The sequence below is a fragment of the Delphinus delphis genome, chromosome X (genome assembly GCF_949987515.2).
Source record: "Delphinus delphis chromosome X, mDelDel1.2, whole genome shotgun sequence".
In the NCBI taxonomy this organism is placed as follows: Eukaryota; Metazoa; Chordata; class Mammalia; order Artiodactyla; family Delphinidae; genus Delphinus; species Delphinus delphis.
In genome coordinates, this window is record NC_082704.1 from 12,261,802 (window position 1) to 12,289,757 (window position 27,956).

A 27,956-nucleotide genomic window follows, 5' to 3' on the forward strand; every position below is an offset into this window, starting at 1 on the left:
AAGATGATACAAACAGATGGAGAAATACCACATCCTTGGACTGGAAGAATCAACACTGTGAAAATGACTATACAACACAAAACAATCTACAGATTCAATGCAATCCCTACCAAACTACCAATGTCATTTTTCATAAACCTAGAACAAAAAATTTCACAATTTGTATGGAAACACAAAAGATTCCGAATAGCCAAAGCAATCTTGAGAAAGAAAAATGGAGCTGGAGGAATCAGGCTCCCTGACTTCAACTATACTACAAAGCTACAGTCATCAAGACAGTATGGTACTGGCACAGAGACAGAAATACAGGTCAATGGAACAGGACAGAAAGTCCAGAGATAAACCCACGCACATATAAAAAGAGGTCACCTTATTTTTGGAGGAGGAGCAGGAGGAGGAGGAGGAGATGGAGGAGGAGGAACAGCAGGAGGAGGAGGAGGAGGAGAAGGAGGAGGAGAAGAAGGAGGAGGAGGAGAAGGAGGAGGAGGAGGAGGCGGTGGAGGAGATGGAGGAAGAGGTGGAGAAGGAGGAGGAGGAGCAGGAGAAGGAGGAGGAGGAGGAGAAGGAGGAGGAGGAGGAGGAGATGGAGGAGGAGCAGAAGGAGGAGGAGGAGCAGGAGGAGGAGGAGGAGGTGGATTAGGAGGAGGAGCAGGAGGAGGAGGAGGAAGAGAAGAAGGAGGAGGAGGAGGTGGAGGAGGAGCAGGAGGGGGAGGAGGAGGAGCAGGAGGAGAAGCAGGAGGAGAAACAGGAGGAGGAGCCCGAGAAGGAGGAGGAGGAAGAGGAGAAGGAGGAGGAGGAGCAGGAGGGAGAGGGGGAGGAGGAGGAGAAAGGTGAGCAGGGGGAGGAGGAGCAGGAGGAGGAGGAAGAAGAGAAGAAGGAGAAGGAGGAGGTGGAGGAGAAGCAGGAGGGGGAGGAGGAGGGGGTGAAGGAGGAGGAGGAGAAGGAGGAGGAGGAAGAGAAGGAGGAGCAGGAGGAAGAGCAGGAGGAGGAGGAGGAGCAGGAGGGGGAGGAGGAGGGGGAGGAGGAGTAGGAGGAGGAGAGGTCACCTTATTTTTGATAAAGGAGGCAAGAATATACAATGGAGAAGACAGCCTCTTCAAAAAGTGGTGCTTGGATAACTGGACAGCTACACGTAAAAGACTGAAATTAGAACACTCCCTAACACCATACACAAAAATAAACTCAAAATGGATTAAAGACATAAATGTAAGGCCATAAAACTCTTACAGAAAACTATAAAACTCTACAGAAAAACAGGTAGAACAGTCTATGACATAAATCACAGCAACATCCTTTTTGACCCACCTGCTAGAGAAATGGAAATAAAAACAAAAATTAACAAGTGGGACCTAATGAAACCTGAAAGGTTTTGCACAGCAAAGGAAAACATAAACAATACAAAAAGACAACCCCAGAAGGGGAGAAAATATTTGCAAATGAAGCAACTGACAAACTTAATCTCCAAAGTATACAAGCAGTTCATGCAGCTCAATATCAAGAAAACAAACAACCCAATCCAAAAATGGGCAGAAGACCTAAATAGGCATTTCTCCAAAGAACATATACAGACTACCAACAAACACATGAAAGGATGGTCAACATCACTAATCATTAGAGAAATGCAAATCAAAACTACAATGAGGTATCACCTCACACCAGTCAGAATGGCCATCATCAAAAAATGTACAAACAATAAATGCTGGGGAGGGTGTGGAGAAAAGGGAACCTTCTTGCACACTTGGTGGGAATATAAATTGATACAGCCACTATGGAGAACAGTATGGAGGTTCCTTTAAAAACTAAAAATAGAACTACCATATGACACAGCAATCCCACTACAGGGCATATACCCTGAGAAAACCATAATTCAAAGAGTCATGTACCAAAATGTTCACTGCAGCTCTACTTACAATACCCAGACATGGAAGCAACCTAAGTGTCCATCAACAGATGAGTGGATAAAGAAGATGTGGCACATATATACAATGGAATATTACTCAGCCATAAAGAGAAACGAAATTGAGTTATTTGTAGTGAGGTGGATGGACCTAGAGTCTGTCACACAGAGTGAAGTAAGTCAGAAAGAGAAAAAAAAATACCACATGCTAATACATATATAGGGAATCTAAAAAATGGTCATGAAGAACCTAGGGACAAGATGGGAATAAAGACGCAGACCTACCAGAGAATGGACTTGAGGACATGGGGAGGGGGAAGGGTAAGCTGGGACAAAGTGAGAGAGTGGCATTTACATATATACACTACCATATGTAAAACCGATAGCTAGTGGGAAGCAGCCACATAGCACAAGGAGATCAGCTCAGTGCTTTGTGACCACCTAGAGGGGTGGGATACGGAGGGTGGGAGGGAGGGAGATGCAAGAGGGAAGAGATATGGGTATATATGTATAGCTGATTCACTTTGTTATAGGGCAGAAAGTGATGCACCATTGTAAAGCAATTATACTCCAATGAAGATGTTAAAAAATGGTAATGAAGAACCCAGGGACAGGACAGGAATCAAGATGCAGATGTAGAGAATGGACTTGAGGACACGGGGAGGAGGAAGGGTAAGCTGCGATGAAGAGAGAGAGTGGCATGGACTAATATATAATACCAAATGTAAAATAGATAGCTAGTGGGAAGCAGCCACAAAACACAGGGAGATCAGCTCCGTGCTTTGTGACCACCTAGAGGGGTGGGATAGGGAGGGTGGGAGGGAGATTCAAGAAGGAGAAGATATGGGGATACATGTATAGGTGATTCACTTTTTATAAAGCAGAATCTAACACACCACTGAAAGCAATTATACTCCAATACTGCTGTTAAAAAAAACAACTACAATGAGGTATCACCTCACACCAGTCAGAATGGCCACCATCAAAAAATCTACAAACAATAAATGCTGGAGAGGGTGTGGAGAAAAGGGAACCCTCTTGCACTATTGTGGGAATGTAAATTGATACAGCCACTATGGAGAACTGTAGGGAGGTTCCTTAAAAAACTAAAAATAAAACTACCATACGACCCAGCAATCCCACTAGTGGGCACATACCCTGAGAAAACTATAATTCAAAAAGAGTCATGTACCAAAATGCTCACTGCAGCTGTGTTTACAATAGCCAGGACATGGAAGCAACCTAAGTGTCCATCGGCAGATGAATGGATAAAGAAAATGTGGCACATATATACAATGGAATATTACTCAGCCATAAAAAGAAACAAAATTGAGTTACTTCTAGTGAGGTGGATGGACCTAGAGTCTGCCATACAGAGTGAAGTAAGTCAGAAAGAGAAAAACAAATATCATATATTAACACATATATGTGGAATGTAGAAAAACAGTACAGATGAACTGGTTTGCAAGGCAGAAATAGAGAGACAGATGTAGAGAACAAATGTATGGACACCAAGGGGGGAAAGTGGCTGGGGTGGTGGTGGTGGGATGAATTGGGAGATTGGGATTGACATATACACACTAATATGTATAAAATAGATAACTAATAAGAACCTGCTGTATAAAAAATAAAGAAATAAAATTCAAAACTTCAAAAAAAAAAAAACCGAAGAGGGAAAACATAAAACATAAAATAAAATGGCAGACTTAAGCCCTTCATATTGATAATTACATTAAATGTGAAATGGTCTAAACACACCCACTAAAAGCAGAGATTGGCAGAATGTATTTTAAAACATGACCCAACTATATGCTATCCAAAGAAACTCACCTCAAATATAATGATATAGACAGGTTGAAAGAGAATGCATAAAAAAGACATCATGCAAAGGAAAGCAGAAGTTACTATACTAATATCAGATAAACTATACTTGAGAGCAAAGAAAATTACCAGAGACAGAAGAGATATTATATAATGAAAAAAGAGTCAATCTAAAATGAATACTTAGAGGTTATAAATATGTATGCACCAAATAACAGAGCTACAAAGTACATAAGGCTAAAACTAATAGAACTGACAAAATAGCCAAATCTATAATTATAGTAAGGAAATAAACATGCCCTCTCAAAAACTGATAGAACATCTAGACAAACAAAATATCAGCAAAGATATAGAAGACACTGACCAACAGGATCTAGTCAATATTTGTAGAACAACAACACCATAATAATACATTATTTTCAAGTGCCCATGGAACAAATACCAAGACAGACCACATCCTGGGCCATAAAACAAACCTCAACAAATTTAAAAGTATTGAAATCCTGTATAGTGTGTTGTGCAATCAAAATGAAATCAGACTAGAAATCAGTAACAGAAAGATAACAGTAAAATCTCTAAACACTTGGAATCTAAAGAACTAAATAAGGTATGGGCCAAACGATCTTTGAGAATTTGATTAAATATGTAGAGTCCTCAGAAAAGTCCTCTTGCACACAAAGCTCTCTCACCACTTTTACTCAACACAGTTTTGGAAGTCCTAGCGACAGCAATCAGAGAAGAAAAAGCAATAAACTGAATCCAAATTGTAAAAGAAGAAGTAAAACTGTCACTGTTTGCAGATGACGTAATACTGTACAGAGAAAATCCTAAAAATGTTACTAGAAAACTACTGGAGCTCATCAATGAATTCGGTAAAATTGCAGGATACAAAATAAATACACAGAAATTTGTTGCATTTTTATACACTAGAAACAAAAGGTCAGCAAGAGGGCTTCCCTGGTGGTGCAGTGGTTGAGAGTCCACCTGCCGATGCAGGGGACACGGGTTTGTGCCCCGGTCCGGGAAGATCCCACATGCTGCGGAGCGGCTGGGCCCACGAGCAATGGCCGCTGAGCCTGCGCGTCCAGAGCCTGTGCTCCGCAATGGGAGAGGCCACACAGTGAGAGGCCCGCATACCGGAAAAAAAAAAAAAAAAGTCAGAAAGGGAAATTAAAGAAACAACCCCATTTACCACAGCATGAAAAAGAATAAAATACCTAGGAATAAACCTACCTAAGGAGGCAAAAGACCTGTACTCAGAAAACTATGAGACACTGATGAAAGAAATTTAAGATGACACAAACAGATGGAAAGTATACCATGTTCTTGGATTGCAAGAATAAATACTGTCAAAATGACTATACTACCCAAGACAATTGACAGATTCAGTGCAATCCCTATCAAATTACCAATGGCATTTTTCAAAGAACTAGAACAAAAAAGTCTTAAAATTTGTATGGAGACACAGAAGACCCTGAATAGTCAAAGCAATCTTAAGAAAGAAAAACAGAGCTGGAGAATCAGGTTCCCTGACTTCAGACTATACTACAAAGCTACAGTCATCAAGACAATATGGTACTGGCACAAAAACAGAAATATAGATCAATGGAACAGGATAGAAAGCCCAGGGATAAACCCACGCACCTAAGGTCACCTAATCTATGACAAAGGAGGCAAGAATATAAAATGGAGAAAAGACAGTCTCTTCAATAAGTGGTGCTGGGAAAACTGAACAGGTACATGTAAGAGAATGAAATTAGAACACTCCCTAACACCATACACAAAAATAAACTCAAATGGATTAAAGACTTAAATGTAACACCTCTGACTCTTAGAGGAAAACATAGGCAGAACACTCTTTGATATAAATTGCAGCAACAGCTTTTTTGACCCACCTCCTAGAGAAATGAAAATAAAAACAAAAATAAACAAATGGGACCTAATGAAACTTCAAAGCTTTTGCACAGCAAAGGAAACCAGAAAGAAGACGAAAAGACAACCCTCAAAATGGGAGAAAATATTTGCAGATGAAGCAACTGACAAGGGATTAATCTCCAAAATATACAAACAGCTCATACAGCTCAATATCAAAAAAACAAACAACCCAATCAAAAAATGGGCGGAAGACCTAAATAGACATTTCTCCAAAGAAGACATACAGATGGCCAAGAGGCACATGAAAAGCTGCTTGACATCACTAATTATTAGAGAGATGCAAATCAAAACTACAATGAGGTACCACCTCACATCAGTCAGAATGGCCATCATCAAAAAATCTACAAACAGTAAATGCTGGAGAGGATGTGGAGAACAGGGAACCCTCCTACACTGTTGGTGGGAATGTAAATCGGTACAGCCACTATGGAGAACAGTATGGAGGTTCCTCATAAATAGAACTACCATATGACACAGCAATCCCACTCCTGGGCATATACTCAGAAAAAGCCATGTTTTCAAAAGACACATGCACCCAGTGTTCATTGCAGCACTATTTACAATAGCCAGGACATGGAAGCAACCTAAATGTCCATCAGCAGAGGAATGGATAAAGAAGATGTGGTATGAGACTTCCCTGGTGGTGCAGTGGGTAAGACTCCATGCTCCCAATGCAGGGGACCTGGATTAGATCCCTGGTTGGGGAACTAGATCCTGCATGCATGCCGCAACTAAGGGTTTGTATGCCTCAACTAAGATTCCACATGCCACAACTAAGAAACCCACAAGCTGCAACTAAACGATCCCACATGCCACAACTAAGAAGCCCATATGCCCCAACTAAAGATCCTGCATGCCGCAACAAAGATCCCGTGTGCCACAACCTAGATCCAGAGCAGTGTAAATAAATAGATAAAAAGAATAGCTTTGGGCTTCCCTGGTGGCGCAGTGGTTGAGAGTCCGCCTGCTGACGCAGGGGACACAGGTTCGTGCCCCAGTCTGGGAAGATCCCACATGCCATGGAGCGGCTGGGCCCGTGAGCCATGGCCGTTGAGCCTGTGCATCTAGAGCCTGTGCTCCGCAATGGGAGAGGCCACAACAGTGAGAGTCCCACATACCACAAAAAAAGAAAGAAAGAAAAAAAAAGAATAGCTTAAAAAAGGTTGTGGTACATATATACAATGGAATATTCCTCAGCCATAAAAAGGAACGAAATAGTTACATTTGCAGAGACGTGGGTAGACCTAGAGACTGTCATACAGATTGAAGTAAATCAGAAGGGGAAAAACAAATATCATATAATATCACTTATATGTGGAATCTAGAGAAATGGTACAGATGAACTTATTTGCAAAGTAGAAATAGAGACACAGATGTAGAGAAAACTTATGGATATCAAGAGGGGAAGGGTGCTGGGATGGATTGGAAGATTCACTTTGCTGTACAGCAGAAACTAACACAACGTTGTAAAGCATCTATACTCCAATAAAAATTAATAAAAAAGAATATTCTTTAACACCATACACAAAAATAAAATAAAAAGGGATTAAAGACCTATATGTAAGGCCAGATACTATAAAACTCTTAGAGAAAAATATAGGCAGAACACGCTGACATAAATCACAGCAATATCTTTTTCAATCCATCTCCTAGAATAGTGGAAATAAAAACAAAAATAAACAAATGGGACCCAATTAAACTCAAAAGGTTTTGCACAGCAAAGGAAACCATAAACAAAACAAAAAGACAACCCACAGAATGGGAGAAAATATTTGCAAATGATGTGACCACCAAGGGATTAATCTCCAAAATTTACAAACAGCTCATGCACCTCAATATCAAAAAAAATTAAAAACCAATCAGAAATGGGCAGAAGACCTAAATAGACATTTCTCTGAAGAAGACATACAGATGGCCAAGAGACACATAAAAAGTTGCTCAACATTGCTAATTATTAGAGAAATGCATATCAAAAGTACAATGAGATATCACCTCACACCAATCAGAATGGCCATTATCAAAAAGTCTACAAACAATAAATGCTGGAGAGGGTGGGGAGAAAAGGGAACCCTCCTACACTGTTGGTGGGAATGTAAATTGGTACAGCCACTATGGAGAACAGTATGGAGGTTCCTTAAGAAACTGAAAACAGAGCTACCGTATGATCCAGCAATCCCACTACTGGGCACATATTCAGAGAAAAACATGGTTCAAAAGGATACATGTACCTCAGTGTTCATTGCAGCACTGTTTACAATAGCCAAGACATGGAAGCAACCTAAATGTCCATTGACAGAGGAATGGATAAAGAGGATGTGGTACATATATACAATGGAATATTATTCAGCCATTAAAAAGAATGAAATAATGCCATTTGCAGCAACACGAATGGACCTGGAGATTATCATAGTGAGTGCAGTAAGTCAGACAGAGAAAGACAAGTATCATATGATATCGCTTATATGCAGAATCTTTAAAAATTGATAAAAATGAACTTATTTACAAAACAGAAACAGACTCATAGACTTAGAGAATGAACTTATGGTTTCCAGGGGGAAAGGTGGGAGGGAGGGATATTTAGGGAGTTTGGGATTGACATGTACACACTGCTATAGTTAAAATAGATAACCAACAAGGACCTGCTGCATAGCACAGGGAACTCTGCTCAGTACTCTGTAATAACCTACATGGGAAAATAATTTGAAAAATAATAGATACATGTGTATGTATAACTGAATCACTCTGCTGTACACCTGAAACTAACACAACACTGTTAATCAGCTATACTCCAATATAAAATTAAAAGTTAAAAAAAACAGAGTAAAGCCCCATTTTAAGAAGACACAAATTATTGTGGATACTATCATATTCATTATTTTCCTGTAAATAAAGATCTATTGAACACATAGCGATAAGCAGTATTGTATGGTATTTGGGCATGCAGTCTCCAGAATCTGACAGATCTAAGATCCTGTCACTTTCCATCAGAAAAAAAGCTGAGCCAGCTGCTTAAATTCTCACTCTGTTTCCATGTCCATAAAATGGGCATGAAAATAATATCTATTTCCTGGGGCTGTTTTGAGCATAAGTGATAAATCATGGGGAGTGTAGTATATTTGCTGATGAACATATACCTCCCATTAAGTCTGAGAAAAATAAACTTGTGCCTGATTACACACAGTGATTCAGGGAAAACAGGCGCTCTAAAGATTAAAACAGTACAAACTGCTCATGTAATAAACCCATTCATATAAGGCAGACTTGACATTTTCATAATTAAGGAAAAGTCCTTTACAAACTTATCTATTTTTAGCAAGCTGGATCGCCTTCTACTTAAATGGTAAAAGACGGCTACTTGACACATATAAGCATTTCCATATGTCTGAGGTTTCAAATCTTGTTTTAAATGAAGCAAATAATTTCAGTTACTCTTGAGGGTTTTAATTTACATACTTAATGAGTAATCCTCTTAAAATCTTAGTGAAGGACTCTACATTCAATACGGCTGACTATAGTAGAATTTTCCCCGTAGAAAATTATCACTTGCCAACCCTGCTCTGAATTCTAATACACCCACGTAGCTTTAAGGCCACTGGGAATATCCTTTTACAAGTACGTCATTCAAAACATCAAATCCTGAGATTTGTGCCGCGGGCAGCCTTGCAGGCCCACTGTTTGTAATCTAGATGTAGCCCGCCGGCAGCCACAGAGGTGAGCTGCTGGGATGTCCATCCGGGAAGCAGTGGCTGATCCTACAAGGGCTGCAGTGATCTGAGCACCTCCAGCCCCAGTACCTTTGGGATCTGGGGCAGCATTGGAGCCCAGGCTGTGCTCTTCCCCAGGCTGCCCCCAGCCAGTGATGGAGGATGATGGGAGATGTTAGGGCCTGGCCAGTTCTGCCCAACGTGGACCTCCTCTATGGGAAATCGTGGCGCCAGGCTTCCCTGTTGGGCTGGCCAAGACTTTCAAGAAGCCACACCTATGTCTGAGGCGCTTCATACCCAATTCTCCTTCCTCTCCCCATTCCCCTCATAGGTATCAATCATATCAGCATTATGACCTGAAGGCTCTCTTTGCCTACTCTGGCCCCTTCTCCCCTTTATCTTTCATGGGCAGTTCTCTGAATAACTATCTTGCCCTTCAACTTCATCTTGTCTTCCCAGAGGATCCAAACTGACAAACTTAAACTGTGTTTCTAAACAAGAGAAACACTTGGGTGTTCACAGGGCTTCATTTTAAACCCCTGGAGACGCCTAGAAATAATTAGGTATGGAACTTTGCAAACCGTGGGGATCCTAAAATAGCCAGTGGGGTTGAGATAACAACTATGGGTTACAGAAAGTCAAGGCAACTGGGAAGGGGGAATTTGTAACCCTGAAAAATGGTCATGCACAAGAATCATTCAGTGCCTAGGTCTTTCCCTTCTAGTCCCTCCCCCTTTAGATGCAGATGCTAAAGGAGCTGAATTTCAAATTACCAGCGTTCATCAGAACATTCAAGTTAATTGATCAATCAAGTTGGAGGGGTCCTACTTCTGTTTAATAGCCGATCAGTTTAACTGTTTAATAGCCGTTTAAAAGTCAGCAGTAGCCCCCCATACATTTTGCTTGTCAAACTGAACGAGGAGGGTGTTGTGAATGAGGAGATAAATATAGCATGCTGTAATTAGTGCATAAGTTAAAGATTTGTTTAATTGTGTTTTATTCCAAGAAGATGTCTAAGTGATATTCTGAATTAAATTCAAAAGCTGTTTCCACTACTTACTAACTTAGCCTTTCTTCCTGGCAGAAACCCCTGAGTTCATGTGTATTCATTAAAATCCAGTCCTAATTGCTCCCTAGTCAGCTATGAATCTTAAGAAGCTTAGCTGCTAAGTGCTTAAATTGTGTTTGCTGACAGAAAATGGAATTTCTCTAATGATTTGCTATGAAAGTCTCCATATTGTTATTATAGTGATTTCATTCATAGTAAGTTTCAGAGACTGTGCTAAGAGCATTCACATTAGGACTTACTTATTTAAAAATAAAGCAGGTGGAGCCATCTTTGGATCCTTCCTCACAGACCAGTTAACAGTATCAGCCAATGAAGGAATTCTTAAATCCATGGATGTGATAGGGTCCCACTCTAATGGACACGTGTTGATCCAATATTACTTCCTGGATCCAGAGCTTCTCTTCTAAAGATGGTGGTGGGGTTGGGTGGGGAGCAGTGGGGAGGGCAAATGAGAATCTTAGCTCCTTCACTAAGCTCCTGGATCAAGTTAGGTCCACAGAGCCCTCTGCTTCCTCTGTCCTAACCCTCACCACAGCCTCCTTGGCTACTCCCCCAACTAGTTCATAAGATCCATGAGGGTAGGGATACTGTCTGTCTTGCTCCTTTTACTGTATACCCAGCAGCACAGAATTTGGCATGATTCTGACTACCAGACTCCTACATCCCCACCCTTGAGCCCCTTGCAACTTGAGCCATTTCTAACTGACCTGCCCTTCTACATAATAATGTTAATTAAAACATAATAATATATAATAATAGTAATAATGCTCTAAAACATAATAATACAATGATAGCAGCTAACTTTTATTGAGTCACTTTGTTCTATAGACCAAGCATTTTACATGCATTATCTCCTTCAATATTCTAAAACCTATGAAATAAACAATAATTTTTTGTCTTTTTTGGATGAGAAAACAGTGACTCTGAAGGAGAAATGAGGAGATGAGATCTGGAAATGGCACTGGGAAACAAGAAGCAAGTCACCATCCCCAGTGCCTGGTCATCATAACACCAAGAAGCCACCACTCTCCCAGGTCCTGCCTTTCATGACTAGAGGAGAGAGGAATCTCACTGTGCTGTTTCCCCACCATCCACTCCCTCCTCAAGCCCATGTAATCTGGTTCTTCTCAGCACTCCATGGAAACTGCACTGAGGTCCTCAATTGTCTGCTTCTGGCAAAATCTAAATGCCTCTCCTGCATTTTCCTGTTGAATGTGGAGCTATTTGCCACTTTCCTTTCTAAGTTCCCCACCCCCTTGCCTTTCATCACCTGCCACTTCTCCTGTCATCTTCCTACCCTTTTGGATCATTTGTTTTTACCTTCACTGGTTGCAAAACTTAATATCTGTTTCACTCTATGGCTACCCCCTTTTCATTCCCCCAAAATAAAAAGAACTGGCATTTTTACAGATAAGGAAACTAAAATTCAGAGAGGCTAAGTACCTGGCCAAATGCCAGGGAGAGGAAGAATGGGTGTTCAAATTTTGGTCTCATTCTTAATTACTGTAACTTCACGGTAAATAACAACCTTCTTCTCACCTCAGTTCTGCTCCCTCACTCCCACCACTGACTTTCAACGAAGGAGAAATAACACGTGGTAGATGACGATAGCACCTAGATGCTCAATAGGTTGTCTGTCTATTTAATATGACCCCAGAATTAGTAATTGTCAAGAGGGGGAAAAAGGCTGTATTTCTTCATATCTTTCTGTTTCCACTCCTCCAATTCTGGGAACATCATGGTTTGGGGAGACTGGAGCCCCATTTTCAGTCTCCCATAAACCCAAAGGCCAGATTTATATAAAACACCTCGAATCTGAGGGAATGAACCTGCACTGTAATCTTTGTTAAAATAACAAGGTGGAGGTGCCAAGAGCTGACTGCCAGAATGTGCACTGTCTCCTTGGAGACCCCCAAGTGAATGACAGCCCTAAAGAAGTAGCGTGGGCAATTGAGATGCACAATGAACGTACTGAGCATTACAGATGCTCTGACAATCTGTAACTGATGTGAAAGAGTAGGGTACTCCTGGCTCCTATCATTTTCATGCTCTCCCCCTGCCAGGGTCTTATTTCCTCACCAGACTGGAAGCCCCCAAAAAGACATGAAAGGGCTCTAGAAAGGTCATATGGTGTGTGGGAAGAGCATGAAACAACAGGGCAGAAGGACTGACTTCTGGTCCTATTTCCACTTCTCACTAGCTATGGAAGATGAGATCATGGGCAACATTTTAACCTCTTCTAGCCTTAATTTCATCATCTTTCAGTGGGGAATCATACTTCCAGCCCTACACGGTCATTACTGTTATTAATACTTGCAACCCCCAACAGCACCAAGCTTAATGATGGACATGTATATAATAAATCCATGTTGGATTTGCTCCCAATTCAAATGAAAAATTCTCGTCCATCAGTAAAATTAACAGTTGGGTTAAATATTTGAAAAATATAAGTCATCAGAAATAGAGTGCTGAATTTAATCAGGTCAGTTAGGCAAGCAAGAAATTAACATTTATTGAGTACATATTTGTGCAAAACAGTATAAAGCCATGCTGAACAAAGACTGTGTCCTTGTCTTTAAAAGGATAATTAACACTCTGGAAAGCTAAAACATACACATTTGAAACAATTTGAGAACAACAATCAATAGTGACAATAGGTGGAACAAAAACCACATTCACAGAAAGACAGACAAGATGAAAAGGCAGAGGGCTGTGTACCAGATGAAGGAACAAGATAAAACCTGAGAAAAACAAATAAATGAAGTGGAGCTAGGCAACTTTCCAGAAAAAGAATTCAGAATAATGATAGTGAAGATGATCCAGGACCCCGGAAAAAGAATGGAGGCAAAGATCGAGAAGATGCAAGAAATGTTTAAAAAAGACCTAGAAGAATTAAAGAACAAACAAACAGAGATGAACACTACAATAACTGAAAGGAAAAAATACACTAAAAGGAATCAATAGCAGAATAACTGAGGCAGAAGAACAGATAAGTGACCTGGAAGACAGAATGCTGGAATTCACTGCCATGGAACAGAATAAAGAAAAAAGAATGAAAAGAAATGAAGACAGCTTAAGAAACCTCTGGGACAACATTAAACGCAACAACATTTGCATTATGGGAAAAGAGACAGAGAAAGGACCTGAGAAAATATTTGAAGAGACTATAGTCGAAAACTTCCCTAACATGGGAAAGGAAATAGCCACCCAAGTCCAGGAAGTGCAGAGAGTCCCATACAGGATAAACCCAAGGAGAAACACGCCAAGACACACAGTAATCAAACTGGCAAAAATTAAAGAAAAAGAAAAATTATTGAAAGCAGCAAGGGAAAAATGACAAATAACATACAAGGGAACTCCCACAAGGTTAACAGCTGATTTCTCAAGAGAAACATTACAAGCCAGAAGAGAGTGGCATGACATATTTAAAGTGATGAAAGGGAAGAACCTACAACCAAGATTACTCTACCCGGCAAGGATCTAATTCAGATTTGACGGAGAAATCAAAAGCTTTACAGACAAGCAAAAGCTAAAAGAATTCAGCACCACCAAACCAGCTCTACAACAAATGCTAAAGGAACTTCTCTAAGTGGGAAACACAAGAGAAGAAAAGGACCTACAAAAACAAACCCAAAAACAATTAAGAAAATGGTAATAGGGACATACATATTGATAATTACCTTAAACATGATGGATTAAATCCTGCAACCAAAAGACACAGGCTTGCTGAATAGATACAAAAACAAGACCCATATATATGCTGTCTACAAGAGACCCACTTCAGACCTAGGGACACATACAGACTGAAAGTGAGGGGATGGAAAAAGATATTCCAGGCAAATGGAAATCAAAAGAAAGCTGGAGTAGCAATCCTCATAAAAGATAAAATAGACCTTAGAATAAAGAATATTACAAGAGAAAACGAAGGACACTACATAATGATCAAGGGATCAATCCAAGAAGAAGATATAACAATTATAAATATATATACACCCAACATAGGAGCACCTCAATACATAAGACAACTGCTAACAGCTATAAAGAGGAAACTGACAGTAACACAATAATAGTGGGGGACTTTAACACCTCACTTACACTAAAGAACAGATCATCCAAACAGAAAATTAATAAGGAAACATAAGCTTTAAATGACACAACAGACCAGATAGATTTAATTGATATTTATAGGACATTCCATCCATGAACAGCAGATTATGCTTTCTTCTCAAGTGCACAAAGAACATTCTCCGAGATAGATCACATCTTGGGTCAAAAATCAAGCCTCAGTAAATTTAAGAAAATTGAAATCATATCAAGCATCTTTTCTGACCACAATGCTATGAGATTAGAAATCAATTACAGGGAAAACAACGTAGAAAACAACAAACACATAGAGGCTAAACAATATGATACTAAATAACCAAGAGATCACTGAAGAAATCAAAGAGGAAATCAAAAAATACCTAGAGACAAATGACAATGAAAACACGATGACGCCAAATCTATGGGATGCAGCAGTAGCAGTTCTAAGAGGGAAGTTTATAGCAATACAAGCCTACCACAAGAAACAAGAAAAATCTAAAATAAACAATCTAAGCTTACACCTCAAGGAACTAGAGAAAGAAGAACAAACAAAACCCAAAGTTAGTAGAAGGAAAGAAATCATAAAGATCAGAGCAGAAATAAATGAAATAGAAACAAAGAAAACAATAGCAAAGATGAATAAAACTAAAAGCTGGTTCTTTGAGAAGATAAACAAAATTGATATACCATTAGCCAGACTCATCAAGAAAAAGAGGGAGAGGACTCAAATCAATAAAATTAGAAATGAAAAAGCAGAAGTTACAACAGACACTGCAGAAATACAAAGCATCCTAAGAGACTACTACAAGCAACTCTATGCCAATAAAATGGACAGCCTGGAAGAAATGGACAAATTCTTAGAAAGGTATAACCTTCCAAGACTAAACCAGGAAGAAATAGAAAATATGAACAGACCAATCACAAGTAATGAAACTGAAACTGTAATTAAAAGTCTTCCAAAACACAAAAGTCCAGGACCAGATGGCTTCACAGGTGAATTCTATCAAACATTTAGAGAAGAGCTAACACCCATCCTTCTCAAATTCTTCCAAAACACTGAAGAGGAAGGAAGACTCCCAAACTCATTCTATGAAGCTACCATCAGCCTGATACCAAAACCAGACAAAGATACTACAAAAAAGAAAATTACAGACCAATATCACTGATGAATATAGATGCAAAAATCCTCAAAAAATACTAGCAAACAGAATCCAACAACACATTAAAAGGATCATACACCATGATCAAGTGGGATTTATCCCAGGGATGCAAGGATTCTTCAATATACGCAAATCAATCAATGTGATACACCATATTAACAAATTGAAGAATAAAAACCATATGATCATCTCAATAGATGCAGAAAAAGCTTTTGACAGAACTCAACACCCATTTATGATAAAAACCCTCCAGAAAGTGGGCAGAGAGGGAACCTACCTCAACATAATAAAGGCCATATACGACAAGCCCACAGCAAACATCATTCTCAATGGTGAAACACTGAAAGCATTTCCTCTAAGATCAGGAAGAAGACAAGGATGTCCACTCTCACCACTGTTATTCAACATAGTTTTGGAAGTCCTAGCCATGACAATCAGAGAATAAAAAGAAATAAATGGAACCTAAATTGGAAAAGAAGAAGTAAAACTGTCACTGTCTGCAGATGACATGATACTCTACATAGATAATCATAAAGATGCCACCAGAAATCTACCAGAGCTAATCAATGAATTTGGTAAAGTAGCAGGATACAAAATTAATGCACAGAAATCTCTTGCATTCCTATACACTAATGATGAAAAATCTGAAAGAGAAATTAAAGAAACACTCCCATTTACCACTGCAACAGAAAGAATAAAATACCTAGGAATAAACCTACCTAAGGAGACAAAAACCTGTATGCAGAAAACTACAAGACACTGATGAAAGAAATTAAAGGTGATACAAACAGATGGAGAGATATACCGTGTTCTTGGATTGGAAGAATCAATATTGTGAAAATGACTATACAACGCAAAGCAATCTACAGATTCAATGCAATCCCTATCAAATTACCAATGGCATTTTTAAGGAACTAGAACAAAAACTCTTAAAATCTGTATGGAGACACAAAAGACCCCGAATAGCCAAAGCAGTCTTGAGGGAAAAAACAAAGCTGGAGGAATCAGGCTCCCGGGCTTCAGACTATACTACAAACTACAGTCATCAAGACAATATGGTACTGGCACAAAAAAAATATATAGATCAATGGAACAAAATAGAAAACCCAGAGATAAACCCACTTACCTATGGTCAACTAATCTATGACAAAGGAGGCAAGGATATACAATGGAGAAAGGACAGTCTCTTCAATAAGTGGTGCTGGGAAAACTGGACAGCTACATGTAAAAGAATGAAATTAGAACACTCCCTAACACCATACACAAAAATAAACTCAAAATGGATTAGAGACCTAAATGCAAGACCAGACACTATAAAACTCTTAGAAGAAAACATAGGAAGAACACACTTTGACATAAATCACAGCAGGATCTTTTTTGATCTACCTCCTAGAGTAATGGAAATAAAACAAAAATAAACAAATGGGACCTAATGAAACTAAATGCTTTCACACAGCAAAGGAAATCATAAACAAGATGAAAAGACAACCCTCAGAATGGGAGAAAATATTTGCAAATGAATCAATGGACCAAGGATTAATCTCCAAAATATATAAACAGCTCACACAGGTCAATATTAAAAAAGCAAACAATCCAATCCAAAAATGGGCGGAAGACCTAAATAGACATTTCTCCAGAGAAGACATACACATGGCCAACAGGCACATGAAAAGCTGCTCAACATCACTAATTATTAGAGAAAGGCAAATCAAAACTACAGTGAGGTATCACCTCACACCAGTTAGAATGGGCATCATCAGAAAATCTACAAACAACAAATGCTGGAGAGGGTGTGGAGAAAAGGGAACCGTCTTGCCCTGTTGGTGGGAATGTAAATTGATACAGCCACCATGGAGAACAGTATGGAAGTCCCTTAAAAAACTAAAAACAGAATTACCATATGACCCAGCAATCCCACTACTGGGCATATACCCAGAAAAAAACATAATTCAAAAAGGCACATGCACCCCAATGTTCATTGCTGTTACAATATGTACATTGCTGTTACAATAGCCAGGACATGGAAGCAACCTAAGTGCCCACTGACAGACGAATGGATAAAGAAGATGTGGTACGTATATACAATGGAATATTATTCAGCCATAAAAAGGAATGAAATTGGGTCATTTGTAGAGACGTTAGTGGATCTAGAGACTGTCATACAGAGTGAAGTCAGTAAGAGAAAAACAAATATCGCACGTTAACGCATATATGTGGAACCTAGAAAAATGGTACAGATGAACCGGTTTGCAGGGCAGAAATTGAGACACAGATGTAGAGAATAAACTTGTGGACACCAAGGAGGAAAAGTGGCAGGGGGCGGGGGTGGTGGTGGTGGGATGAATTGGGAGATTGGGATTGATATATATACTAATATGTATAAAATATATAACTAATAAGAACCTGCTGTATAAAATAATTTTAAAAAATAGTGACAACAATCATAAATGCTATTTATTTGGGATTTACTCTGTGCCAGGCACTGTGCTAAGCACCTCACATCTTTGACCTCTTTAGATCCTCACAACCACTCTCTGAGAGGCATGCCTCCATTAAGTTAGTAATTAGGATATTGAAGAAGCTTCTTAAGGGCCATAAATCTGAAAAGGTCACAGCTAGAATGGGGACTCAATTTCATCCACTGCACCCATGTCAAAAAGTGCTAAAATGGGGCTTCCCTGGTGGCGCAGTGGTTGAGAGTCCGCCTGCCGATGCAGGGGACACGGGTTCGTGCCCCGGTCCGGGAAGATCCCACATGCCGTGGAGCGGCTGGGCCCGTGAGCCATGGCCGCTGGGCCTGCGCGTCCGGAGCCTGTGCTCTGCAACGGGAGAGGCCACAACAGTGAGAGGCCCGCGTACCGCAAAAAAAAAGAAAAAAAAAAAGTGCTAAAATGAAACTGGGCAAGGGACAGTGAGAGTTGATTGGAGTTAATCAGGGAAGATTTCCTAGATGAAGAAATCTTGAGCCAATGTTACAAAGAAGGTGAAAGACAAGAAATGGTGTAGAGGGGTAAAAAAAATGATAAGATGTTCTGATTAGAGGGAATGCCTAGGTCAAGAGACAGAAGAGGGAAATAACTTTTCCTATATATGGACGGGAAAGTAATGGGTTTGCTAGAGCAGAGGTGGAATGAAATGTTGGTGAAGGAGAAAACAGCTCGCTGAGGATATTTGGGTTGGCTTATAGAAAGCTTTAAAGGCCCTATAGTTTGACACAACAGGATTTGGGCACCTCCAGGCCTTTATCCATGCCATCACCTCTTCCTGGAATGTCCTTCCTTAACCCTCTCACCTAGTAAACCATCAAGTGTCATCTCAGCATCACCTCCTTTCAGAAAGCCCTCCCTAACCTGTTCCTCCATAAAGGCCACTTGGGGGCATTTCCTCTGGGTTCCCATGGTCCCCTGTGCATACCTCTAACCACATCTCCCAGGCTAGAAGTTTTATACTTCTGTATTTTACATTTAGGCTTGTGATACATTTTAATGTTTTATGAAAAGTATAAGATCTATATCTAGCTTCATTTTATTTTGGCATGTGGATGTCCTGTTGTTCCAGCTCTATTTGTTGAAAAGATTATCCTTACTCCTGCCTTTGCTCCTTTGTTAAAAAAAATCAGTTGAATATATTTCATGTGGGTCTAGTTCTGAGCTCTCTCTTCTGTTCCATTTATCTATTTGTCTATCCTTTCACCAATACACCACTGTCTTGATTATAATAATATATAATGTTATTTATAAGTCTTGAAGTTGTATAGTGTCAATCCTCTGACTTTGTTCTTCTCCTTCAGGATTGAGTTGGCCATTCTGGATCTTTTGCCTCTCCATATAAATTTTAAAATCAGTTTGTCAATATCCACAAAATAACTTGCTGGGATTTTGACTGGAATTTCTACAGATAGTAATTTACAGATAGATTGAATCTTGAATCTACAGATCAAGTTGGGAAAAACTGACATCATGACAATATTGAGTCTTCCTATCCATGACATGGAATATCTCTCCATTAATTTAGTTCTTCTTTAATATCTGCCATCAGAGTTTTGTATATTTCTTTATATAGATCTTGCACATATAGATCATACGGATCTTGTACATTGGTGTGGCTTATAGAAAGTCTTAGCCAGCCCAACAGGGACCTCTGGCACCATATTTAGATTTATACCTAAAGTATTTCATTTTGGAGGGTGCTTATGTAAATGATAATGTGGGTTTTTTTATTTCAAATTCCACTTGTTCTCTTCTAGCATATAGGAAAGCAATTGACTTTGTATATTAACCTTGTATCCTTCAACCTTAGTATATTTGTTGATTAGTTCCAGGAGGGGTTTTTTGGTTTTGGTTTTTTTTTCTTTGGTCAATTCTTTTGGATTTTCTGTATAGACAATCATGTCTTCTGCAAAGACAGTTTGATTTCTTCCTTCCCAATTTATATACCTCTTATTACCTTTTCTTGTTTTTTTTTTTTGGTTTTTTTTTTTTTTTGGTTTTTTTGCGGTACGCAGGCCTCTCACTGTTGCGGCCTCTCCCGTTGCAGAGCACAGGCTCCGGACGCGCAGGCTCAGCGGCCATGGCTCACGGGCCCAGCCGCTCCGCGGCATGTGGGATCCTCCCGGACCGGGGCACGAATCCGTGTCCCCTGCATTGGCAGGCGGACTCTCAACCACTGTGCCACCGGGTAAGCCCCTTTTCTTGTTTTATTGAATTAGCTAGGACTTCCAGTATGATGTTGAAAAGCAGTGGTAAGAGGGGACATCCTTGTCTTTGTTCCTTATTATAGCAGAAAAGATTTGAGTTTCTCACCACCAAGTGTGATGTTAGCTGCAGGTTTTTTGTAGTTCTTTATCGAGTTGAGGAAATTCCCCTCTATTCCTAGTTTACTGAGAGTCATGAATGGTTTGTCAAATACTTTTTATGCATCTATTGATATGATCACGTGATTCTTCTTCTTTAGCCTGTTGATTGGTGAATTACATTAACTGATTACTGAATGCTGAACCAACCTTAGATACCTGGGATAAATTCCACCTGGTTATGGTATGTAATTCTTTTTATACATTTTTTATTTAATTTGCTAATATCTTGCTGTGGATTTCTAAAAGTATGTTCTTAAGAATTATTGGGGGCTTCCCTGGTGGCGCAGTGGTTGAGAGTCCGCCTGCCGATGCAGGGGACGCGGGTTCGTGCCCCAGTCCGGGAAGATCCCACATGCCGTGGAGCGGCTGGGCCCGTGAGCCATGGCTGCTGAGCCTGCGCGTCCGGAGCCTGTGCTCCGCAACGGGAGAGGCCACAACAGTGAGAGGCCCGCGTACCAAAAAAAAAAAAAAAAAAAAAAAAAAAAAAAAAGAATTATTGGCCTGTAGTTTTCTTTTCTTGTAATGTCTTTTCTGATTTTAGTATTAAGGGTAATACTGGCCTCATAGAATGAGTTAGAAAGTACTTCCTCTGCTTCTATCTTCTGAAAGAGATTGTAGAGAATTGGTATAATTTCTTCTTAAATGTTAAGTAGAATTCACCAGTGAACCCATCTGGGTTTAGTGCTTTCTGTTTGAAAGTTTATTAATTATTCATTCAATTTCTTTAATAGAAGTGGGCCTATTCATATTGCCTATTTCTTCTTCTGTGAGTACTGGCACTTGTTGAATTCCTTTCAAGGAATTGATCGATTTCATCTAGGTTACCAAATTTGTGGGCATCCAGTTGTTCATAATATTCTTTTTTTTTCCTGTGGTGACTACATTTTTAATTTTTTAAACATCCTATTGAAGTATAATTGCTTTACAACAGTGTGTTAGTTTCTGCTGTATAACAAAGTGAATCAGATATACATATACATACATCCCCATATCTCCTCTCTCTTGTGTCTCCCTCCCACCCTCCCTATCCTACCCCTCTAGGTGGACACAAAGCACTGAGCTGATCTCCCTATGCTATGCGGCTGCTTCCCACTAGCTATCTGTTTTACTTTTGGTAGTGTATATATGTCCATGCCACTCTCTCACTTCGTCCCAGCTTACCCTTCCCCCTCTCCGTGTCCTCAAGTCCATTCTCTATGTCTGCATCTTTACATAATATTCTTTTATTATGCATTTAATGTCCATAGGATCTGTGGTGATGTCCCCTCTTTCATTTCTTATATTAGTGTCTTATAATTTCACTTCTTATATTTGTGTCTTCTCTCTGTTTTACCTAGTTAGCCTGGCTAGATGTTTATCGATTTTATTGCTCTTTTCAAAGAACTAACTTTTGCTTCCATTGATGTTCTCTATTGACTTCCTGTTTAATGTCCTCTAGATTTATATATGTTGTCACAAATGGCAGGATTTCCTTTTTAAGGCTAAATAATATGCCTTTGTATGTATATAACACATTTTCTCTATCCATTCATCATTTGATGGACATTTAGGTTGCTTCCATGCCTTAACTATTGTGAATAATGCTGCAATGATCACGGTAGTGTAGATATCTATTCAAAATCATGATTTCAATTCCTTTGGATATATACCCAAAAGTGAAATTGCTGGACCTTTTGTAGTTTTAACTGAGCATTTTATGATTTATTTTCCCTCCTTTCTTAGTATATCAATTATACTTCTTTTTTTACTTTTTTTTAGTGGTTGCCCTAGAGTTTGCAGTATACATTTACAACTAATCCATAGTGCAAGTACCATATAATAACAAAATATTCCTAATTCCTTCTCCCCATCAAATTTATCATTGCTGTCATTCATTTCGCTTATACACAAGCATACATAATCAAATATATTGTTGCTATTATTTTTGAGCATACTGTTTTCTGTTAGATCAATTGATAAGAAAGATAAAAGGTTTTATTTTACCTTCTCATATTCTTTCCCCAATGCTCTTCCTTTAGATAGAGTTTCTGACCTATGCAATTTTCCTGCTCTCTGAAGAACTTCTTTTAACATTTATTACAAGGCAGGACTACTGATGACAAATTCCCTCAATTTTTGTTTGTATGAGGAAGTCTTTATTTCTCCTTCACTTTTGAAGGATAATTTTGCAGGGTACAGAATTCTAGATTGGTGTTTTTCTTTTCTCAACACTTTAAATATTGCACTCCAATCTCTTCTTGCTTGCATGGCTTCTGAGGAGAAATCAGTTATAAGTCTTACGTTTGCTTCTCTATAGGTAAGGTATTTTAAAACTCTGGCTTCTTTCAAGATTTTTTTCTTTATTTTATATTCTGTCCAGTTTGAATATGATACGCCTAAGTGTGATTGCTACTTGGCATTTATCCCACTTGGTGTTCTTTGAGCTTCCTGTATCTGTGATTTAGTGTCTGACATTAATTTGGGGGAAAATCTCAGTCATTATTGCTGCTTCTTTTCTCTCTTTCTTTTCTTTCTGGTATTCTCAGTACATGTATATTACACCTCTTGTAGTTGTCCTACAGTTCTTAGATATTCTGTTCTGGGTTTTTTTCAGTCTTTTTTCTCTTTTTCAGTTTTGGAAGTTTCTATTGTCATATCATCAAGCTCAGAAATTCTTTCCTCAGCTGTATTAATGAGCCCATCAAAAGCATTCTTTCTATTACAATGTTTTTTATCTCTATCATATCTTTTTCATTTTTTCTTAGAATTTCCATCTCTCTGCTTACATTATCCATCTGTTCTTCCCTATTATCTACTTTTTCCATTAAAGCCCTTACATATTAACCACAGTTTTTTAAAATAATAATTCCAACATTCCTGCCATATCTGACTCTGGTCCTGATGCTTGTTCAATCTCTTCAAACTGTGTTTTTTGCCTTTTAGTATGCCTTGTGATTTTTTTTGTTGAAAGGTGGACATAATGTACTGGTGTTATGGACTGAAGGTTTGTGTCCTCCCCAAAAGTTATGTTGAAGCCCTAACCCCCTATGTGATGGTACTTAGAGGTGGAGCCTTCAGGAGGTAATTAGGTTTAGAGGAGGTCATGAGGGTGGGACCTCCACAATGAGATGAGTGTCCTTATAAGAAGAAGAATAGACAAGAGCTTGCTCTCTGCCATGTGAGGACCCAAAAAGACGGCAGCCATTTGCAAGCCAGGAAGAGGGTCCTCGCCAGGAGCCGAATCTGCTGGTATCTTGATTGTTTACTTCCCAGCCTCCATAGCTGTGATAAATAAATGTCTACTGTTTAAGTCACCCAATATATCATATTTTGTTATAGCAGCCTGAACTAAGATAACTGGGTAAAAGCAACTGTGGTCAACAGGTGTTTAGTAATATCATGATAAGGTATAGGGAGAAAGGATGCATTCTATAGCCCTATGATTAGGTCAGAGTCTTTGGTGATCCTGTACCCCTGGATGACAAACTTCACCGTGCTTCTCAGTATTCCCCCCCACTTAGGTGGGACAGGATGGGTAGAGGGGGTTACAGTTGGGTGTTTCCCTTCTCCCAAGTAGGTTAGGCTCTGATAAACCCTAGCATGTGAGGTTCTAGTAAAACAGTTTCTCCTGAGGGCAGACCTTGTTAAGAAGAACAGAATGGTCTGGAGTATTTCAAAATCATTTTCTTTTCCCCTCTGCCTGCTAGAAACACGAAGGTTATCCTCTCTGATATTTACTGTGAGGACCTGGTCAAGCACCTAGAAGCAAAACTCACAAAAGTGTGGGGGCCCTCATATGACTGGGTCCCTCTGGAGTTTTTAACTCCTAGAGTTGTCCACACTGACCCTCCAGCTCAGTTTACCATAACTGTAATTCATCAATTACAATTCAGGCTTTCCTACCCCAGCACTGGTTCCCATGGAGGTTTCTCCTCATGGATTTCTGCTTCATCAAGTTGTGATTCTCTGTATAGTCTGTCTGTCTCTCCAATTTGAGGGGCAGCAGTCTGCCCTGTGACCTCACTTCTCTGACAGAGCTAGGAAGAGTCGTTCGTTTTTCAGTTTGTTCAGCTTTTCATTTGTTGTTAGGACAGAGTGGCAACTTCTAAGCCATAGTTATTTGTTTTTCCTACCTAAGCATACCTTCTGTAGCAACTCAGTTCCTATTTCCTACGGTAAAGTGATAAATAGATTTGTTCATTTTTTAAAGGAAAGTGACGTACAACAATAAAGATGAAAATCATGCTCAATTCTTTAGATGATGTTCTGTTTTCATAAACATATTTTCCTGTTATTGTAAATTTATACTAAGTAAATAATGATGGCATTAACTGGCATTCTTGGTGTGCTTTTGATCATCTTTTTCCAAAAGTGACTGCCAAGAGAACTTCCTAACAAACACCACTTAACCACTAAATGACTCTATTTCTGATATAATGATGGCTTATTTAGATATTGCTCTTCATTCCATTTTCTTCTCTATTCTATTGCTATTAACAATAATGAGATTTCCACACTTTTTCTTAAACTATAATAGATTTGTTGAGCAATTGTTTCCCTGCTGAATCTTATTGTAGAAAATGGAACATGTCTTCAGAATGATGTTTAATAGCTCTAGCCTTACACAAAGCCCTCAAGCTTAGGATCCATATCAAATTTGAGCTTTATTTATGGCCTTTATCATACTTTACTGTAATTGATTGTTCACTAGTCTGTCTCCAGACTAGACTTGGAGATCCTCAAGGGCAAAGGCCATATCGGATTCATTTCTGTATCTTCCATGTCCAGCACCAAGCCTTGGCACATAGTTGGCACTCAGGGAATATTTGTTGAACTGGGATGTACTTCCTCTTACCCTTTTTTCACTTTTTGCCAAATATTCATTCACTTACTCATTAATTGAACACATATTCATTATAAAATCGCTCCCCTCTGTGAACATGAAAGGGAACTTTTCAAGTACAACCTTTTCTGTACAACCTTTTCAAGGAAAGGTTTTAACTGTACCTCATTCATGCAATAACAAAAATTTTTATTGAGTACCTCATATGTGCCTGGAATGATGCTAGGCACTGAGGTAACAGTAATAAGAAGACGAGGTCTTCACTCTTATAGTGAAAGAGACAGACATTAAATAGTTATTTAATCACAGCAGCACGTGTCTCATCACAGCACAATTACACTGTTTCTAAATTGCCTTTCCTCATCTGTCTACCCCATTGGACTCATGTCCTTAAGGACGAGAACTCTGTCTATCTGCTTTACTGAGTCTCACCCCCCCAGCACCTACCACAGTGCCTGACACATGGGACGAGACCAACAAATGTTAGAGAAATGAATTAAAACATTAAAGAGTGAATGGCCGAATGAATAAAGATTATCAATATTACTATGTGGTAAAATTAACTAGGCAATCTTCATACCTCCTACTGAGCAGGTCTTCTTGGATTTACAAACAACACATACAACTTACAGAATCATAGCCTGGTGTGGTCATGGCCTATAGAATTTAAGTACTCCCTATTCCCATCAAATTGTTCTCCTTCCCAGAGGAAGGAGAAGCATAGATAAAAGGTTAAAGGGGGGACTTCCCTGGTGGTACAGTGGTTAAGACACTGCCCTCCCAATGCAGGGGGCCCAGGTTTGATCCCCAGTCAGGGAACTAGATCCCACATGCATGCTGCAACTAAGAGTTTGCATGCCACAACTAAGGAGCCCGCATGCTGCAACTAAGGAGCCCATGTGCTGCAACTAAGGAGCCACCAAGCCTTAACTAAGGAGCCCGCCTGCTGCAACTAAGACCCGGCGCAACCAAATAAATAAATTTTTAAAAAAGTTATAGAGGACTTAAACGTATGGACACCAAGGGGGGATGAAGGGAGATGGAATGAATTGGGAGATTGGGATTGACATTACATTATTGTAATACATACAGTTGGTGACCTAAATGGGAAGGAAATCCCAAAAAAGAGGGTATATATGTATACGTATAGCTGATTCATTTTGCTGTACAGTAGAAACTAACACAACATTGTAAAGCAACTATACTCCAATAAAAATTAATTTTAAAAAAGTTAAAGAGGACTTGCAAGGAGAGACTCAATAATAATATATAACAGTTATTGATAATGGACCAAAGTCTGTGCTAAAAGGTTTACATAGATTATCTCATTAAGTATTTATAACATCTCTTTGACATGGTATAATAATTATCACCATTGGTGGAGAAAAGGGAACCCTCCTACACTGTTGGTGGGAATATAAATTGGTACAACCATTATGGAAAATAGTACGGAGGTTCTTAAAAAACTAAAAATAGAACTACCATATGATCCAGCAATCCCACTCCGGGGCATATATCTGAGAAAACCACAATTCGAAAACATGCATGTACCCCAATGTTCATTGCAGCACTATTTACAATAGCCAAGACATGGAAGCGACCTAAATGTCCATTGACAGAGGAATGGTTAAAGAAGATGTGGTACATATATACAGCGGAACATTACTCAGCCATAAAAAAGAATGAAATAATGCCATTTGCAGCAACATGGATGGACCTAGAGATTATCATACTAAGTGAAGTAAGTCAGAGAAAGACAAATATTACATATTATCACTTATATGTGGAATCTAAAAAAATGATACAAATGAACTTATTTACAAAACAGAAACAGACTCACAGACTTTGAAAACAAACTTATGGTTACCAAAGTGGAAAGGTCGGAGGAAGGATAAATTAGGAGTTTGGGATTAACATATACACACTATTATATATAAAATAGATAATCAACAAGTACCTACTAGCACAGGGAACTCTACTCAATATTCTGTAATAACATATATTCTGAAAAAGAATGGATATATATATATATAACTGAATCACTTTGCTGTACTCCTGAAACTAACACAACATTGCACATCAAGTATACTCTAATATAAAATAAAAATTAAATTAAAAAAATAATAATTATCACCATTGTTTTAAACATGAAGAAACTGAGGCTCAGGGAGCTTAAGTGATTTTTCCATGGTCACAGCTAGTAAATAGTATAAGTGGAAATTTAACTCAGGTCTGTCTGTCTCTAAAATAGAGCACTAAAACCCCTTGATAAATGCCTAATATAATAGACCAATGGTCCTCAATGTGGGAAAAGGAAATCAAAATCTGCAGAGGGTCATGTAGAATGTGAAAAAAGTATATTCACCTGGTTAAAGATGCTAGATTGACAGCACATATTTATCTCCTTTCCCTCCTAAGAAGTCCCAAAATGACAGCAAAGGAATTTTTTTAAAAGGCATAAACCTATAAAGACCAAAAACATTAAGAGAGAAGCCATCAATGGGTGAGATTTCAACAATTCTTGGAAGTAGAACAGAAGAGGAAGCTACAACTTTAGTGCCTACATCGGAGGATACTGGATAAGCCAGCTGATCTGCTCTGTAAAATCCC